This window comes from Saccostrea cucullata, unplaced genomic scaffold (genome assembly GCF_032062105.1).
Source record: "Saccostrea cucullata isolate Sc308-1 unplaced genomic scaffold, CSIRO_AGI_Scuc_v1 ctg7657, whole genome shotgun sequence".
Lineage (NCBI taxonomy): Eukaryota > Metazoa > Mollusca > Bivalvia > Ostreida > Ostreidae > Saccostrea > Saccostrea cuccullata.
Genome location: NW_026924620.1, coordinates 1 through 21194, shown reverse-complemented (window position 1 = coordinate 21194; position 21194 = coordinate 1). Strand labels below are relative to the sequence as shown.

The 21194-nt window shown below is 33.5% G+C and overlaps 1 pseudogene; it reads right to left on the bottom strand.

The window, feature by feature from the left end:
- Positions 1–810: 810 nt before the first annotated feature.
- On the bottom strand, positions 811–20950 carry LOC134266872 (neurogenic locus notch homolog protein 1-like; annotated as a pseudogene).
- Between the last annotated feature and the right edge of the window lie 244 nt (positions 20951–21194).

Here is a 21194-nt window from a genome sequence, read left to right as displayed (position 1 = left end):
GCAATTCATAAATATATATTATTTTATATTATTTAAAGAGAGAATTTATCACTGGTGCTTCTCTTGAATGAACAATCTGAAATTAGAAAATAAATTGTAAATTTTCTGTTCACTCAAATCATTACAAAAGTATTATACATGTATCGTGATCAATTTAATTATCGATATGTAAGGAAAAACATGAATAATAACCCATTGTACAAAATAATAGCATCCATGGAAGTTCAACATTAACCACAAATTAAAAAACATAAAGCACATTAATACAAACTATATGTATACAACTCACATTCAAACGCTTTCACTCATTATATAAAAAACGCTTTTATTAGAAAATATGACCAAGTAAAACATAAACAAGTTAACAAAACAAAAACAAAAATGATTAAAAGTTTGACTGCATGATTATATAATTCTTTAAATAGTTTTATTTTCCTATCATAAAATATTGAAGATAAAGTATAATAATTGTATTTATGACAGCATTCTTTATATTGCATGAAGAAAGCAAGAAAAAGATTTATACTTACTTATAAAAGGGCTGAAATGAAAATTAAACAGATTATAGTATAATACATAATAAGTACATTGCAAATAAATTCATCATGACTTCTTCTGTCTCAGTTCTGTATTAAGGCTAAAAACCCTGTTTTGTTTAGTTCGGAATACATAAAGCTGGTATATCATAATGAGTAAAACTTCATACTAGTAAACTTTCAGCAATTGATACATTCATATGCTTACATGCAAGTCACTGTCTGATTTATGAATTCTTGGCATCTATATCCCGCATCACATGCTCCTTGTAGTTCACAACAGCACATCCATAAGATGGTTTTTGGTCTGTAACTCTACAAAAAAACAATACAACCTTTATATTGTGATATCTGTAGGAGAAATAATTCTTACTTAATTATGTATATGTGGTATATATGTATCAGAAAGATTTGATTAATAGATGATTAACATTCAAAAGGTTTTTTTTAAATCAAAACCTTTTCCACTGTAAAAATGTAAATTGAAATAGCTATGAAACTCATTACCCTCGCCGTATGTTGAATGTTGTATTTTAGCATTAGTAACGTTGACTATTTCTCCAGAGAAGTTGACAAATACCAGACCATTCACAAGCTTATACACGGTGTCAACGACGAGTACTTTTGATGTTGGACTGTCTGGTATGACGAGGTCAAAGTCAACAATTAAGCTTCCCTTTCTGTTAAATAAACATATAATTTCTTATACAGTGGACCCTCATTTATCATTATAGATGTTTTCCCAATACAATTATTAAGTTACTCGCTTTGAACATATTTCAATCACCAGTTAAATCTTTGTAGCAGAATAACATCTTAACTGAATTTCGTCAATTTAGCAATTTGCAGGTGACGGACATATTTCATAACAATATATGTCGCGTTTAGGAACATCCTCAATCTATTGTATTAATTATTAGTGAAAAAAAATATATAAATATAAATGTTTTTAAAGGGCATGGACATAGTTTTAATTGTCGTTTTATGTTAGCATTTTTTTTTTTCATTTTTACATGCATACATGTAATCTTCTGATGATCATAAACAAAGTTGAACATTATTTGTCGAGAAATGTTAAATAAGGGTATGTTAGCTCTAAACCTTTGTTATGTAATCCACAAGATACGTGTCACGAAGAGGAAATAATTTTGTTTACATGGGTTAATATACTAATAAACCATTATTCCTAAAGATTTTTCAATACATTCTTTCAAAAAATTAAAACTATTCGACTGTTTCTAAATAATGATTTACTATTCAATTCAAATTTGTTATAAATATTATATTTTCGATAGTTTCTGACTCATTTAAAACTGAAATTCAAAAATTAAATATTTACATATTTTTATATAAAATCCCAAAAAATACTAACAAGCTGCTTTGTAAACATACCTGAAGAACTTTAAGTTCTGATCCAACAATTCTTTTACTCAAAACATCAGTTAACTATAAAATTTAATCAGATGAATGTTCATTATAAATAAATGTTAAATTGTTTTTAAACTCAAAAAAGATAAAATCAACCGCTTCTAAAAAATTCAGTTGAAATTCTGTGTCCATGCTTTTCTGTTGTTGCCAATACAAGACAATCTTATATTTGCCCATCATAATTTACCAATGATAAATCTTTGTAGCATGAAATTCATAAAAGAGAACCATATTTTTAAGGTGTGTGGCAAAGCACTTTGAAAAAATTACGCACTTTGAAAATTATTTTACAACCAATATAAAATTCTGACAATCACTTGCACTATTGTATAAAAATTTCAAAGTGCGATGAATTGAAAATATTCAACGCACCTATATATTTGTTTTTATAGTGTCACTGTACATACAAAGCATTTAATATAAATCATATTTGTTCCAAAACATATTTTGATAATTTTAATCAAAAATAACCCTTAATCAAAAAAGAAGCTTTACACAAAGATATTTTGTCAAAATCTTTATGTATTAGCATACATAGGTATCTGAACAAACTTTCGAGGGGAGCAATAAATCCAAAAGTAGGCAATTATTATATTCTAATACGATGTATATATCTTTAAAATGGAACCTTGGTCCCCCTCCCCTCCCCTGGCCCTTCGCCCGGTAGAATGTCTATGCTTTACTCAAAATATTCATATAATTATGTATTTACCTAACTGGTATGAAGTTGAAAACTTTCAATAATCATTTAATGAAAGTGCTCGACATAATACTAATTTACAGTACAGTGAAACATGGAGTATGAATTAAGTTTTGAAGGCACCATAAATTGACACATGTAATTCGGGTATTAAAAAGCTGTCCACTGTTCAGTGCTCCTTTACCAATAAGAACATTAGTTATAGAGTTATTACTGAAACTTTACAAAAAAACGAATTAACAGGCTTTACATTCATGAACAAGATAGCACCTTTTATTTTATCAAAACCTCAAATATTCATAACGTCAATAATCTTTGATTTAAACTGAAAATTTCTTCCAAGATATGTGTTTATCATACAGAATTTGAAAGAGACAGAAATTAGAAGTGCGTTTATGGTCGATTTACGCATTGGATTTGATTTAGACCGTTAGCTGGTCCCAAAATTTAACAGCATTTTAAAATGGTTTTCCGATGAAATCCACTTGTATTTTAACAATTTTGTTTAAAACAGAATCTTAAATTCTGTTTGCTTGGATGATCAACCCAAATACATTTAATGTGATCAAACCTCTTCGAACTGGTATGAATGTCATAACATTTAATGTATAAAAAAAACTTCAGAAATCTGTGTTCAAACAATGTTTGAAGGGGGTGTTTCAAAGGGACGGTATTGTTCTGACAAGGCAATGAATGCACATGTGTAATTATTTAAGAAAATATGTTGAGATTTTATAAACTGTGACAAAGTATGCTTCACAAAAAAATTATAACAAAGTTCATTGTATATATTTAAAATTTCATTAATTTACACTATGCACGCGGTCATAAAATTATATGCGGTATACTGCATATTACAAAAGTCAAATTTTGAAAAATTCTTGAAATATGTGGAATTTTATAAATTATGTAAAGAATATAAATTATTTTTGTTTCAAATTTTATTGACAATACTTGTTTCTATGACGTCACAAATTAGGATCTAATCTTGTCATTTAGTACATACACGGACACAGAATTTTAGCTTAATTTATGCGCAGGTTTGCTCAGGAACAATATTTACATATTTCAATGATATTATCATTATTCACAGTATATCAAAATAAGCCTTCAGACCTGCGCTCTATTTTACTCCAAATATCGACGTAATATATAAGCCTGTAGAAATCATGGAAATTCTTTAAATTTACGTCATTTTCGTGACGTCATTTCAAATATATGACGTCATTGCTTAAAAATATTCAGTGATATGAAGTCAGCATATATTCCCCTAATTAAGAACATAATTAAATATTTCTCCGTCAAAGTTTATTTTGGGGGAAATATTATATTACCGAATAAAATTCTTTTCCGCGGAAATTTGTCCGAGCGTACTTAATATAAATGTCAGGAATAAAAACAGCTATGGAATCCGCATACTTTTCTACCAGCGAATTAAACAGAAATTGAGATATTAGGAGATTTTTTTCCCGTGGGAAAAAGTACGTCTACAGTATAACAAACATTAACCTAGTTCATATTTGCACTGATCAGTAAGATTCCACCCTTTATTTTCAAAATTTGACTAATTCTACAATAATGTTATTGAATCAATGAACACAAACAATCATAATCATTGATTAGACATACATATGCACCATTCGTCCGACAAGGACCCACTCATTAATATTTAAAGAAAAATTATTAGAATACATTTGTAATGAGGTCCAATAAGGAGCTTCTTGACAAGAAATACCTACCGCTTGCGCAGTTTGTATCATTAAATCCGGGAACACAGAAACATTCATAACCATTGATGAGGTCCACACACGTTCCATTGTTCTGACAAGGACCATCAGAACATTCATCAACATCTGTAATAAATTTTGCCTTCAAACAAATTGATATTTAAATAAAGCGGATATCAAATATTCTGGAGATTCACAGATTTTCCTCCAAGAAAAAGGCACCACATTCCAAATATATCTTACTGAACAAGCGATCTTCAAAATGAAATAACTTCTTTTGTCGTAATTGTATTAATTAACTTACTCCTCTCACAGTTTGTACCATTAAATCCTGCCTTCACAACTGCAGTTGTAATCATATATCAAGTCCTCACATGTTGCATTGTTTTGACAAGGATTTTCTGCACATTCATCTATATCTGTTACAAATAAAACGCATAAGATATGATTTAAGATGAAGAATATGCAATGGTTTGCAATATTGAATCCAATCAGTCATTTCATTATACTGGCAAAGGATTTCTAAAACTTTCACGTGATGCTTTGCAATTGGATCCGTAATTTATTTCACCACTGGCAAAGGATTTTAAAATGTTCACGAGACTTTGAAAATGAAGGTGTTAATTTTTCAGCCTGGAAGAAATTGATTGCACGACTGAAAATATTCTTTTATGGAACATAAGATTACGCAGTATTCAAGATCAAACGTCTATAAAACTGTTACAAAATGGGAGCACAGCAAATACGGACCTCCAAAACATCAGATGTGGGATCAGGTCATGATATTGATCAAGAAAAGTCTCAAGGAATGACTAATTGTGAACAGTTTCGTAAAGAATATTGTTGGGAGATATTAAGGAGTAGACATAAAAACACCCCTATTCAGGTTAAACAGGGGTTAGATCAAGGTACCTTCAAGGGGTAGAATACTTTCAAAATATCTTTGTCTGTGGTGGAACACATAGATTGGTATGAGACGTCAATATATAATTGTGAGATGAGGATTTTAATACTGGTATAACTTGAAGGACCTCTAAAAGATAAAATGTATCTTCAAGACCCAAAAGCTTGGAAAAACATGACCCAATATATACTCACTGTTTGTACAATTAGTGTCATTGAATCCTGCAGCACAGTTACAATGGTAATCATTGATGAGATCAAGGCATGTCCCATTGTTCTGACATGGATTTTCAGCACATTCATCAATATCTGTAACAGATGCTCTTTGCTAAGCATACCTGATTTTCTATTTAATTCACCGTCATTTCATATCATTTTCATGACTTACCTTCCTCGCAATTGGTAGCATTAAATCCAGGAGCACAGCTACACTCATAAGCATTGATGAGGTCCGCTTGATGTTCCATTGTTCTGAAAATCGGCACATTCATCAATATCTGTAAAAACATCTTTCATGTAATCCCAACATTCACTTATACAAATGATAGCCAATGTTCTTAAGCAATGCCATATCAGAATTTAAAGAGTTGTGCTATCTAAAATGTGATATAAAGTTTCATTTGTCTTAGGTTCATTAATTTACTACTCTCCTCACAGTTTGTACCATTAAATCCTGCCTCACAACTGCAGTTGTAATCATTGATGAGGTCCTCACATGTTGCATTGTTTTGACAAGGATTTTCTGCACATTCATCTATATCTGTTACAAAAAAACGTTTTAGATATGATTTAGAGATGAAGAATATGCAATGGTTTGCAATATTGAACATCCATTTCATTCACTACTGGCAAAGGATTTCTAAAACTTTCACGTGATGCTTTGCAATTGGATCCTTAATTTATTTCACCACTGGCAAAGGATTTTAAAATGTTCCTTTTGGGTTGAAGGTGTTAATTTTTCAAGCCCGGAAGAAATTGATTGCACGACTGAAAAAGACTTCTTTTATGGAACATATGGAGATACATTTTGAAATAATTAAAACAATACAAAATGGGAGCACAGCAAACACGGACCTCAAAAATAAATCAGGTATGATATTGATCAAAAAAAGTCTCAAGTAATGACTAAGTAAGAGAAGTGTCGTAAAGGAATTGTTGGGAGATACTAAGGAGTAGACGGATAATTCAGGGGACGCCAAACAGGTTAAACAGGGGTTAGTACGATAACGGGTATATTGCAAAATATCTTTGTCTGTGGTGGAACACATAGATTGGTATGAGACGTCAATTTGAACAATTGTGAGATGAGGATTTTAAACTATAGCTTAACGACCTCTAAAAGATAAAATGTAATTTCAAGGTCCTAAGTGACTTTGCTTTATAAACATTTAATAGATACTCACTGTTTGTACAATTATGTCATTGGAATAACTATACAGTTACAATGGTAATCATTGATGAGATCAAGGCATGTTCCATTGTTATACATGGATTTTCAGCAAACATCAATATCTGAAACAGATACTCTTTGTTAAGCATAACTGATACCTAGTTTAATTCACCGTCATTTCATATCATTTTCGTTGGCTTACCTTTCGCAATTGGTTCCATTAAATCCATCAGCTACACTCATAACCATATAATGAGGTCCGCACATGTTCCATTGTTCTGACAAGGGCTATTGGCACATTCATCAATATCTGTAAAAAAAATCCCAACATTCACTTATACAAAGGATAGCCAATGTTCTTAAGCATTGACGTATCAGAATTTACATAGTTGTGATATCTAAAATCTAAAGTTTCATTTGTCTTAGGTTCATTAATTTACTCACTCTCCTCACAGTTTGTACCATTAAATCCTGCCTCACAACTGCAGTTGTAATCATTGATGAGGTCCTCAATGTTGCATTGTTTTGACAAGGATTTTCTGCACATTCATCTATATCTGTTACAAATAAAACGCATAAGATATGAGAGATAAAGAATATGCAATGGTTTGCAATATTGAATCCAATCAGTCATTTCATTCACTACTGGCAAAGGATTTCTGAAACTTTCACGTGATGCTTTGCAATTGGATCCGTAATTTATTTCACCACTGGCAAAGGATTTTGAAATGTTATCGAGATTTTGAAAATGAAGGTGTGTAGTTTTTAAGCCCGGAAGAAATTGATTGCACGACTGAAAAAGACTTCTTTTATGAACAATCTGATTACGAACAGTATTCAAGATCAAACGTCTATAAAACAATACAAAATGGGAGCACAGCAAATACGGACCTCCAAAACATCAGATGTGGGATCAGGTCATGATATTGATCAAGAAAAGTGTCAAGGAATGACTAATTGTGAACAGTTTCGTAAAGAATATTGTTGGGAATCATAGTAGACGGATAATTCAGGGGACGCCCAGAAAGGGGTCAGGTTAAACAGGGGTTAGATCAAGGTACGTCAAGGGGTAGAATTCTTTGCAAAATATCTTATAATGTTGTAGATTGGTATGAGACGTATTGAACAATTGTGAGATGAGGATTTTAATACTGGTATAACTTGAACGACCTCTAAAAGATAAAATGTATCTTCATTGGAAAAACATGCTAATATATACTCACTGTTGTACAATTAGTGTCATTGAATCCTGCAGCACAGTTACACTGGTAATCATTGATGAGATCAAGGCATGTCCCATTGTTCTGACATGGATTTTCAGCACATTCATCAATATCTGTAACAGATGCTCTTTGCTAAGCATACCTGATTTTAAACTAGTTTAATTCACCGTCATGTCATATCATTTTCATTGACTTACTCCTCGCAATTGGTTCCATTAAATCCAGGAGCACAGCTACACTCATAAGCATTGATGAGGTCCGCACATGTTCCATTGTTCTGACACAGGGTTATCGGCACATTCATCAATATCTGTAAAAACATCTTTCATGTAATCCCAACATTCACTTATACAAATGAAAAGTTCTTAAGCAATGCCATATCAGAATTTAAAGAGTTGTGCTATCTAAAATGTGATCTAAAGTTTCATTTGTCTTAGGTTCATTAATTTACTCACTCTCCTCACAGTTTGTACCATTAAATCCTGCCTCACAACTGCAGTTGTAATCATTGATGAGGTCCTCACATGTTGCATTGTTTTGACAAGGATTCTGAACATTCATCTATATCTGTTACAAATAAAACGCATAAGATATGATTTAGAGATGAAGAATATGCAATGGTTTGCAATATTGAATCCAATCAGTCATTTCATTCACTACTGGCAAAGGATTTCTAAAACTTTCACGTGATACTTTGCAATTGGATCCTTAATTTATTTCACCACTGGCAAAGGATTTTAAAATGTTCTCGAGACTTTGAAAATGAAGGTGTTAATTTTTCAAGGGAGGAAATTGATTGCACGAGAAAAAGACTTCTTTTATGGAACATATGGAGATTACGAACAGTATTCAAGATCAAAGATAAAACAATACAAAAACACAGCAAAACGGATATCAGATGTGGGATCAGGTCATGATATTGATCAAAAAAAGTCTCAAGGACTGACTAAGTAAGAGAAGTGTCGTAAAGGATTTGTTTCTAAAAAACGGATAATTCAACGCCAGAAAGGGTCAGGTTATATGTAGACTTGTACAAATGAATCAAAATATCATTGTCTGTGGTGGAACACATAGTCAGTATGAGACGTCATACTCAATTGTGAGATGATTTTAATACTGGTATAGCTTGAACGACCTCTAAAAGATAAAATGTATCTTCAAGAATAAGTCCACATTTGCTTGGAAAAACATGCTTCTTTATAGATAATTGTTTTTACAATTAGTGTCATTGAATCCTGCAGCACAGTTACATTGGTAATCATTGATGAGATATGTTCCATTGTTCTGACATGGATTTTCAGCACATTCATAATATCTGAAACAGATGCTCTTTGTTAAGCATAACTGATTTTAAACTAGTTTAATTCACCGTCATTTCATATCATTTTCGTTGGCTTACCTTCCTCGCAATTGGTTCCATTAAATCCAGCACAGCTACACTCATAACCATTGATGAGGTCCGCACATGTTCCATTGTTCTGACAAGGGCTATTGGCACATTCATCAAATCTGTAAAAACGTCTTTCATGTAATCCCAACATTCACTTATACAAAGGATAGCCAATGTTCTTAAGCATTGACGTATCAGAATTTACATAGTTGTGATATCTAAAATGTGATCTAAAGTTTCATTTGTCTTAGGTTCATTAATTTACTCACTCTCCTCACAGTTTGTACCATTAAATCCTGCCTCACAACTGCAGTTGTAATCATTGATGAGGTCCTCACATGTTGCATTGTTTTGACAAGGATTTCTGCACATTCATCTATATCTGTTACAAATAAAACGCATAAGATATGATTTAGAGATAAAGAATATGCAATGGTTTGCAATATTGAATCCAATCAGTCATTTCATTCACTACTGGCAAAGGATTTCTAAAACTTTCACGTGATGCTTTGCAATTGGATGTAATTTATTTCACCACTGGCAAAGGATTTTGAAATGTTCACGAGACTTTGAAAATGAAGGTGTGTAGTTTTCAAGCCCGGAAGAAATTGATTGCACGACTGAAAAAGACTTCTATTATGGAACATATGGAGATTACCAAACAGTATTCAAGATCAAACGTCCATAAAATAATACAAAATGGGAGCACAGCAAACACGGACCTCCAAAACATCAGATGTGGGATCAGGTCATGATATTGATCAAAAAAAGTATCAAGGAATGACTAAGTGTGAACAGCGTCGTAAAGGATATTGTTGGGAGATATTAAGGAGTAGACGGATGATTCAGGGGGACACCAAAGGGGTCAGGTTTTTTCACAGGTTCAAAACAGGGGTTAGGTCAGAGGATCGTCAAGGGGTAGAATACTTTCAAGATATCTTTGTCTGTGGTGGAACACATAGACTGGTATGAGACGACAGACTTGAAGAATTGTGAGATAAGGATTTTAATATTAGTATAACTTGATTGACCTCTAACAGATAAAATGTATCTTCAAGAAAAAGTCCACATTTCCTTGGAAAAACATGCTTCTTTATATATACTCACTGTTTGTACAATTAGTGTCATTGAATCCTCCAGCACAGTTACATTGGTAATCATTGATGAGATCAACGCATGTCCCATTGTTCTGACATGGATTTTCAGCACATTCATCATTATCTGTAACACATGGTCTTTGTTAAGCATAACTGATTTTAAACTAGTTTAATTCACCGTCATTTCATATCATTTTCATTGGCTTACCTTCCTCGCAATTGGTTCCATTAAATCCAGGAGCACAGCTACACTCATAAGCATTGATGCGGTCCGCACATGTTCCATTGTTCTGACAAGGATTATATCGGCACATTCATTAATATCTGTAAAAACGTATTTCATGTAATCCCAACTTTCACTTATAGAAAGGATAGCCAAAGTTCTTCAGCATTGAGTATCAGAATTTATAGAGTTGTGATATTTAAAATGTGATCTAAAGTTGCATTTGTCTTAGGTTCATTAATTTACTTACCTTCCTCACAGTTTGTTCCATTAAATCCTGCCTCACAAGTGCAGTTGTAATCATTGATGAGGTCCTCACAGGTTGCATTGTTTTGACAAGGATTTTCTGCACATTCATCTATATCTGTTACAAATAAAACGCATAAGATATGATTTACAGATAAAGAATATGCAATGGTTTGCAATATTGAATCCAATCAGTCATTTCATTCACTACTGGTAAAGGATTTCTAAAACTTTCACGTGATGGTTTGCAATTGGATCTGTTATTTATTTCAACACTGGCAAAGGATTTTGAAATGTTCACGAGACTTTGAAAATGAAGGTGTGTAGTTTTCAAGCCTGGAAGAAATTGATTGCACGACTGAAAAAGACTTCTTTTATGGAACATATGGAGATAACCAACAGTATTCAAGATCAAACGTCCATAAAACAATACAAAATAGGAGCACAGCAAACACGGACCTCCAAAACATCAGATGTGGGATCAGGTCATGATATTGATCAAGAGAAACCTCAAGTAATGACTAAGTGAGAGAAGCGTCGTAAAGGATATTGTTGGGAGATATTAAGGAGTAGACGGATAATTCAGGGGACGCCAGAAAGGGGTCAGGTTAAACAGGGGTTAGGTCAAGGTACGTCAAGGGGTAGAATACTTTCAAATTATCTTTGTCTGTGGTGGAACACATAGAATGGTATGAGACGGCAGACTTGAAGAATTGTGAGATAAGGATTTTAATATTCGTATAACTTGATTGACCTCTAACAGATAAAATATATCTTCAAGAAAAAGTCCACATTTCCTTGGAAAAACATGCTTCTTTTATATATACTCACTGTTTGTACAATTAGTGTCATTGAATCCTGCAGCACAGTTACATTGGTAATCATTGATGAGATCAAGGCATGTTCCATTGTTCTGACATGGATTTTCAGCACATTCATCAATATCTGAAACAGATGCTCTTTGTTAAGCATAACTGATTTTAAACTAGTTTAATTCACCGTCATTTCATATCATTTTCGTTGGCTTACCTTCCTCGCAATTGGTTCCATTAAATCCAGGAGCACAGCTACACTCATAACCATTGATGAGGTCCGCACATGTTCCATTGTTCTGACAAGGGCTATTGGCACATTCATCAATATCTGTAAAAACGTCTTTCATGTAATCCCAACATTCACTTATACAAAGGATAGCCAATGTTCTTAAGCATTGACGTATCAGAATTTACATAGTTGTGATATCTAAAATGTGATCTAAAGTTTCATTTGTCTTAGGTTCATTAATTTACTCACTCTCCTCACAGTTTGTACCATTAAATCCTGCCTCACAACTGCAGTTGTAATCATTGATGAGGTCCTCACATGTTGCATTGTTTTGACAAGGATTTTCTGCACATTCATCTATATCTGTTACAAATAAAACGCATAAGATATGATTTAGAGATAAAGAATATGCAATGGTTTGCAATATTGAATCCAATCAGTCATTTCATTCACTACTGGCAAAGGATTTCTAAAACTTTCACGTGATGCTTTGCAATTGGATCCGTAATTTATTTCACCACTGGCAAAGGATTTTGAAATGTTCACGAGACTTTGAAAATGAAGGTGTGTAGTTTTCAAGCCCGGAAGAAATTGATTGCACGACTGAAAAAGACTTCTATTATGGAACATATGGAGATTCCGAACAGTATTCAAGATCAAACGTCCATAAAATAATACAAAATGGGAGCACAGCAAACACGGACCTCCAAAACATCAGATGTGGGATCAGGTCATGATATTGATCAAAAAAAGTATCAAGGAATGACTAAGTGAGAGAAGCGTCGTAAAGGATATTGTTTGGAGATATTAAGGAGTAGACGGATAATTCAGGGGACGCCAGAAAGGGGTCAGGTTAAACAGGGGTTAGGTCAAGGTACGTCAAGGGGTAGAATACTTTCAAGATATCTTTGTCTGTGGTGGAACACATAGACTGGTATGAGACGACAAGACTTGAAGAATTGTGAGATAAGGATTTTAATATTAGTATAACTTGATTGACCTCTAACAGATAAAATATATCTTCAAGAAAAAGTCCACATTTCCTTGGAAAAACATGCTTCTTTATATATACTCACTGTTTGTACAATTAGTGTCATTGAATCCTGCAGCACAGTTACATTGGTAATCATTGATGAGATCAACGCATGTCCCATTGTTCTGACATGGATTTTCAGCACATTCATCATTATCTGTAACACATGGTCTTTGTTAAGCATAACTGATTTTAAACTAGTTTAATTCACCGTCATTTCATATCATTTTCATTGGCTTACCTTCCTCGCAATTGGTTCCATTAAATCCAGGAGCACAGCTACACTCATAAGCATTGATGAGGTCCGCACATGTTCCATTGTTCTGACAAGGATTATCGGCACATTCATTAATATCTGTAAAAACGTATTTCATGTAATCCCAACTTTCACTTATAGAAAGGATAGCCAAAGTTCTTCAGCATTGAGTATCAGAATTTATAGAGTTGTGATATTTAAAATGTGATCTAAAGTTGCATTTGTCTTAGGTTCATTAATTTACTTACCTTCCTCACAGTTTGTTCCATTAAATCCTGCCTCACAACTGCAGTTGTAATCATTGATGAGGTCCTCACAGGTTGCATTGTTTTGACAAGGATTTCTGCACATTCATCTATATCTGTTACAAATAAAACGCATAAGATATGATTTAGAGATAAAGAATATGCAATGGTTTGCAATATTGAATCCAATCAGTCATTTCATTCACTACTGGTAAAGGATTTCTAAAACTTTCACGTGATGGTTTGCAATTGGATCTGTTATTTATTTCAACACTGGCAAAGGATTTTGAAATGTTCACGAGACTTTGAAAATGAAGGTGTGTAGTTTTCAAGCCTGGAAGAAATTGATTGCACGACTGAAAAAGACTTCTTTTATGGAACATGGAGATAACCAACAGTATTCAAGATCAAACGTCCATAAAACAATACAAAATAGGAGCACAGCAAACACGGACCTCCAAAACATCAGATGTGGGATCAGGTCATGATATTGATCAAGAGAAACCTCAAGTAATGACTAAGTGAAGAACGTAGTAAAGGATATTGTTGGGAGATATTAAGGAGTAGACGGATAATTCAGGGGACGCCAGAAAGGGGTAAGGTTAAACAGGGGTTAGGTCCAAGGTACGTCAAGGGGTAGAATACTCAAAATATCTTTTGTCTGTGGTGGAACACATAGACTGGTATGAGACGGCAGACTTGAAGAATTGTGAGATAAGGATTTTAATATTAGTATAACTTGATTGACCTCTAACAGATAAAATATATCTTCAAGAAAAAGTCCACATTTCCTTGGAAAAACATGCTTCTTTATATATACTCACTGTTTGTACAATTAGTGTCATTGAATCCTGCAGCACAGTTACATTGGTAATCATTGATGAGATCAAGGCATGTCCCATTGTTCTGACATGGATTTTCAGCACATTCATCAATATCTGTAACAGATGCTCTTTGTTAAGCATACAGACCCTAAACCGTGCTACTACACCTCAGAAACGAACCGTACCGTTCTGTGCAGAAAGCGTACCGTACCGGGAACAAAGCGAACCGTTCCGTTCACAAAACGTACCGTTCCGTGCACAAAGCGAACCGTTCCGTGCACAAAGCGTACCATACCGTTCTCAAAGCGAACCGTTCCGCCCACAAAGCGTACCGTTCCGTGCAAGAAACGAACCGTGTTGTTCTTTGGTTAATTATGCAAACCACGCTCCCAATGATTTTTGAATCGTGTAATGACCAAATAAGTCATTTTGGTTTATTTCTCGCTACGGCGCCTGTGAAAGGAGGACGGAGGTTGTGTCTGCTCGATCGAAACACCATTATCAAGTATCATGCATCTGGGCCTTCAACTTGAAAAATAAGGAAACTACTCGAAGCGAACTACAACTTTAAAACAACTAGACAGAGTGTGAGACGATTCCTTATTTGCTATAAATTAGATCAACTGGTTGTGTTTGTGGTCAAAGGTACAGTACAGGCCACGAGTTTTTCCCGCAAAACACGTACGGGGCACAGTGGACCTCGAACAATGTCGGCGTCTTTGAAGTCTTTCATTTTCTTTATAATACCACCAAGATAGAACACGCTTTCATGAATTAATTCCCTGGTTGTCTCTACTTTTGATTTTAATTTTGCTCATTTTATTTATTAAAACTTATCGGAAACAAGATCGTTTTAGTCGTGAGTATATGCATTCATATGTAGTACATATCAGATGCGTGATTTAACTAAATAAATGAATTATTTTGTTAGAATTTCAAAACATATGTAAACTGTCTAGAGTAAAATTTAAAAAAGAACAGTAATACACTCTCGCATTAATTCTGTTAAGATTTTTACTCTAGGCGAATCATTGGTGCAGTTATACTTAGACTGAAAATCTGTAATCATGCAAAATATGGATTAAAATATTACATGCGGTAAACATGAAGGTTTCTACTGAACTGACATAGATGATAATCTTACTAATAAAACTGTGATCAACTTTCACGCTGCATACAAAAATCGCCAGCCGAATTTCTTGCAAATAAAATTTGCAAACTGCAGTATAAATATTACTTCATTCTGAAACACATCTCATGAAAAATGAAAAAAAAAAGTTTGCGAAAAAAATAAAGATATTATAAGGTTTGTTACACTGTATCCCCATCCCCTTTCTAGAAAGCAATACGAATTAGCTGGTTAAATTTCTTTAGAAATCTGCAAAATGGTACGTTGTTGTAAATAAAAAAATATCACAATCTACAGGAAACATCCTTATTAGTGCCTGTAAAAAGATAATTTACTAAATAAAATGAAATAAAAAAAAATATCAATCCTCTTTCAAGTCATACGAGTTATGTTTGTTACCCCCCCCCCCCCCAAAATGTACGATCCTTAGAGAGCTATGTGCGCGGACTGTGGATTGTGCTTGAGACGATGCTCCCCCCACTAGAAGGCGATAAAAAAATGTGACTTTAAATTGTGCTTTTGTAAAAACAGAAAAAATTATAATTTACTGATACATGCTTATTTATTTTTGTCTGAAAAAGGATAATTTAGGAAGTACATTTGTAATCAGTGTTGTGGTGAAACCTGGAAGATGAGTTTGCTGGATGTCAGTTGAGTGATTAAATACACTTGATGTGGTCAGAACTAAATAATTTGAAAGGTGTGTTAAACACCCGGCGCCCCTGTCCCTCCGGCTGTGACCCAATGTTTTTTTTAAACAGGTGTGAACTATGAACTGACCATAAGAATGTTTCAAATCACAGGAGAAATTCTTCCTGCGTAAACAGACTTTCAGGGTCACCTAGCGTCATGCCAATTTGATTGACAGGTGATGCACGAGGATTTCATGCGTGCAGCAAGCATGTACAGAGAACGGATTATTCATCGCACAATAGTTGTAAATGGGTTGATTAAATAGCATCATAGACTGATTAATTGTGACTTTGGCGATGTAGATAAAACGAAGAATGAGAATAAATACAAGTTTTTTTTTTAGAGAATGTATTAAGGGGTTGCATCTCTCTCTCTCCCTCTCTCTCTCTCTCTCTCTCTCTCTCTCATTCACGACATCGTTTTTACAGACTTTAGAAGAGCAGAATAACTTAATAAAATAAAGAAAAACTTATTAAAATAATTACTTAATACACTGAAAGGATTATTGAAAACATAAATACTTGTCTGTGAAAAGAATGTTTTCTGTAACGAGAAAGCGCTCGGAAGTTATTGTATTGATTTCGTGTTTCTGCTGCTGATTTTCGTATTTATTTTGTTTACTGATATTTTTTTTCTGAAGCAAACGTTTAAACGATAGAGCTACAATTTTGAAAATAAAAAACAATGTACATATCTATTTACTAGGAATAAAATTGAAGCAGGAATAGTCATATTTATTTCTATAGATCAATCATTTAAAAATAATTTATATATGTGCGTAGCGTTATATGTATAGAACAAGTATATTCCCGGTATATATTGATTCCTTTTAATTGCGTTACAACTTTATTTTAAAGTGAAAAAATATTTCATTTAATTTTTTTTTTCCTTTTTAAAATGAAGGTTCGGCATACGTAAAAAATAAGCACGGAAATATTTACGAGTTCTATATATATTAATACATATCTAAACATAATGCCAAAGACATCGGTGGGATGATGTTTTTTCTTCCTTTCATTTTTGTTTTCATTTTCCCTCCATCACCGCTTTAGTGTAAATTTATGTTTAAATTGAAAACGAGAAATTAATTTGTTAATATAGGAAATTAATTATATACGTGCATTAAGTACTTTAAAAGTCATTTAAAATGAATTGATTTTTAGCAGCCAATCAAGAATTAAAGCTAAACAGGGTCCGCCCTGATTCATTTGCATACCGTTCTCCCAAAGCGTACCGTTCACAAAACGAACCGTTCCGCGCAAAGAAACGAAACGTACCGTGCACAAAGCGTACCGTTCCGTGCACAAAGCGTACTGTACCGTGCACAAAGCGAACCTTTCCGTGCACAAAGCGTACCGTACTGTTTACACAAAACGGAACCGTTCCGTTCACAAAGCGTACCGTTCCGTGCACAAAGCGTACCGAACCGTACCGTTCAAGTGGTGTAGTAGCACGGTTTAGGGTCTGTAACTGATTTTAAACTAGTTTAATTCACCGTCATTTCATATCATTTTCATTGACTTACCTTCCTCGCAATTGGTTCCATTAAATCCAGGAGCACAGCTACATTCATAACCATTGATGAGGTCCACACATGTTCCATTGTTCTGACAAGGACTATCGGCACATTCATCAATATCTGTAAAAACGTCTTTCGTGTAATCCCAACTTTCACTTATACAAAGGATATCAAATGTTCTTAAGCATTGCCGTTCCCAAGTGAAGTAAATCAACTAGAAATCTTTCTTATCAACTGAACAGTTTACAGAGTTGTGATATCTAAAATTTCATTTGTCTTAGCTTCATTAATTTACTTACTCTCCTCACAGTTTGTTCCATTAAAACCTGCAACACAACTGCAGTTGTAATCATTGATGAGGTCCGCACATGTTCCATTGTTTTGACACGGACTATCGGCACATTCATCAATATCTGTAAAAACGTATTTCATGTAATCCCAACGTCCACTTATACAAAGGATATCAAATGTTATGAAGCATGGACATTCCCAAATGAAAAAAATCAACTTAAAAATGTTTCCTCATAAATGAAAAGTTTACACTGTTTTGATATCTTAAATTAGTTTAATGTAATGAAAAGTTTCATTTGTCTTATTTTCATTTATTTACTAACTTTTCTCACAGTTTGTTCCATTAAATCCTGCAACACAACTGCAGTTGTAATCATTGATGAGGTCCGCACATGTTCCATTGTTTTGACACGGATTTTCTGCACATTCATCTATATCTGTTACAAATAAAATGCATATGATACGAATTATAGATTAAGAATACTCAATGGTTTGAAATTGAATTGAATCAGTCATTTAATCCATTATTGGTTGAGAATTTTTTTAATTTTCACGTGATGGTTTGCAATTGGATCGGTAATTTATTTCACCCATGATTAAGAATTTTAAAATGTTCACGAGACTTTGAAAATGAAAGTGTGTACATTTCAAGCCTGAAAGAAACAGATTGCACAACTGAAAAAGCAAAAGTTCGTAACACAATACAAAAGGAGAGCAGAGCAAACACGGACCTCCAAAATATCAAATGTGGGATCAAGTCATGATATTGATCAAGAAAAATCTCAAGAAATGACTAAGTGAGAGCAATGTCGTAATGGATATTGTCAGGAGATATTAAAGGAAAGACTGATAATTCAGGGCATGTCAGAAATTGGACAGGTTTAACACGGATTAGGTCATGGTTCTTCAAGGGTTAGAATACTTCCAAAATATCTTTGTCTGTGGTGGAATTCATAGACTGGTGTCAGACGACAGACTTGAGTGATTTTGAGATAAGGATTAAAATATAACTTGAATGACCTATAAAAGATATCTAAAAAACAAAATATATCTTCCAGAAAAAGTCAACATTTCCTTGGAAAAGGATGGTTCTCATATGTACTCACTGTTTGTACAATTCGTGTCATTGAATCCTGCAGCACAGTTACATTGGTAATCTATTGGATACATCAAGGCATGTCCCATTGTTCTGACATGCATTTTCAGCACATTCATCAATATCTGTAACAGATGCTCTTTGTTAAGCATAACTGATTTTGAACTAGTTTTATTCACCGTCACTTCATATCATTTTCATTGACTTACCTTCCCCGCAATTGGTTCCATTAAATCCAGGAGCACAGCTACACTCATAACCATTGATGAGGTCCCACATGTTCCATTGTTCTGACAAGGACTATCGGCACATTCATCAATATCTGTAAATACGTATTTCATGTAATCCCAACGTCCACTTACACCAAAGCATATCAAATGTTATGAAGCATGGACATTTCCAAATTAAAAAATTCAACTTAAAAATGTTTCCTCTTAACTGAACAGTTTACACTGTTTTGATATCTTAAATTAGGTTAATGTGATCAAAAGTTTCATTTGTCTTATTTTCATTTATTTACTTACTTTCCTCACAGTTTGTTCCATTAAATCCTGCAACACAACTGCAGTTGTAATCATTAATGCAGGTCCACGCATGTTCCATTGTTTTGACACGGATTTTCTGCACATTCATCTATATCTGTTACAAATGAATTACATAAGATATGATTTAGAGATAAAATATATTCAATGGTTTGCAATATTGAATCGAATCAGTCATTTCATTCACTACTGGTAAAGGATTTGTAAAACTTTCAGGAGACTTTGAAATAGTATGGGGTTTAGTTTTCAAGTAGAGAAGAAATTGATTGCACTACTAAAAGGAATTTCATTAATAATGTCAAGATTTTGATCAAGAAAAAGCTCGAATAATGACTAGTGAGAGCAGAATCGTTTGGGGTTATGTCAAAGGGTAGAATTGGGTTTTAGGAATTTGTCATGAGAAATGCTGGGAGAGAGTAAGGATAACCAAGGAAAATTTTAGTAAATGACAGTTAAACGTCATTTGTTTAACCTAAGGGGAAAACTTGTACCAGTATTTATGATAAAACCCCTTATACTTTCAGTGGTGCAAAGAAAAAAAAAGTGACAAATTAAAAGATCCTCTACCGCATGGGTGAACTGAATCCCATGTTCAACAATGATACATTAAATTTTCCCTGAATGACATTTTTTTTCATATTCCTCTCGTTTCTCTCTTTCATGACAAAATGCTGAAGTATGTGGCGCTATAGAAAGATTGGTATGAAATGTCAGACCTTAGTAATTGTAAGATTAAATTGAAAAATCTAGGATTAAAATAGAAAATTTTAAAATGAATGATCTCTAAGATATCTTTAAAAAAAAGTCAATCTCTGCTCGGAAAAATCTTGATTCTTCTTTCCCTTTACACTTACTGTTTGCACAATTTGTGTCATTGAATCCTGCAACACAGTTACATTGGTAATCATTGATCAGATCAAGGCATGTCCCATTGTTCTGACATGGATTTTCAGCACATTCATCAATATCTGTAACAAATGCTCTAGGCTAAGGAGGACTTATTTTCTAAAATAGTTTTATTCATCGTCATTTCATATCATTTTGATTTACCTACCCTTTTCGCAATTGGTTCCATTAAATCCAGGAACACAGTTACACTCATAACCATTGATGAGGTCCACACATGTTCCATTGTTCTGACAAGGGCTATCAGAACATTCATCAATATCTGCTAAATGCAATGAAATGCAATCAAAATATATAAGTCGTGATAAGTCGTGATATTATACAGAAAATATTAACTTAAAATCTTTGTCCATGCACCCTTAAAGTTACACACTCACTGTTTTTACAGTTCTTATCATTAAATCCAGGACACAGTCACATTCATATTTATTTATAAGGTCCGCACATATTCCATTGTTCTGGCATGGATTTTCAGCGCATTCATCAATATATATCAAAATATCTGCAAGCTAGGTGATTATTTTGATTTTGTGTTAGAGTATTTAGAATATGGCTTGTGAAAATATAGAAGTCTATTAACATTTAACGGCATTTCAACAGAGGAATCGATAAATGGCGTATTATCAAGGTCTACAATTTTTCAAAGTGGATAAAAATGGGGATGAGAGGGAGCTTAATACTAGCACGTGTGTAAATGACATTTATTTTCAATAAGGTCAATAAGTAAAAAGATTGCGATTGAATTTCTTTAAT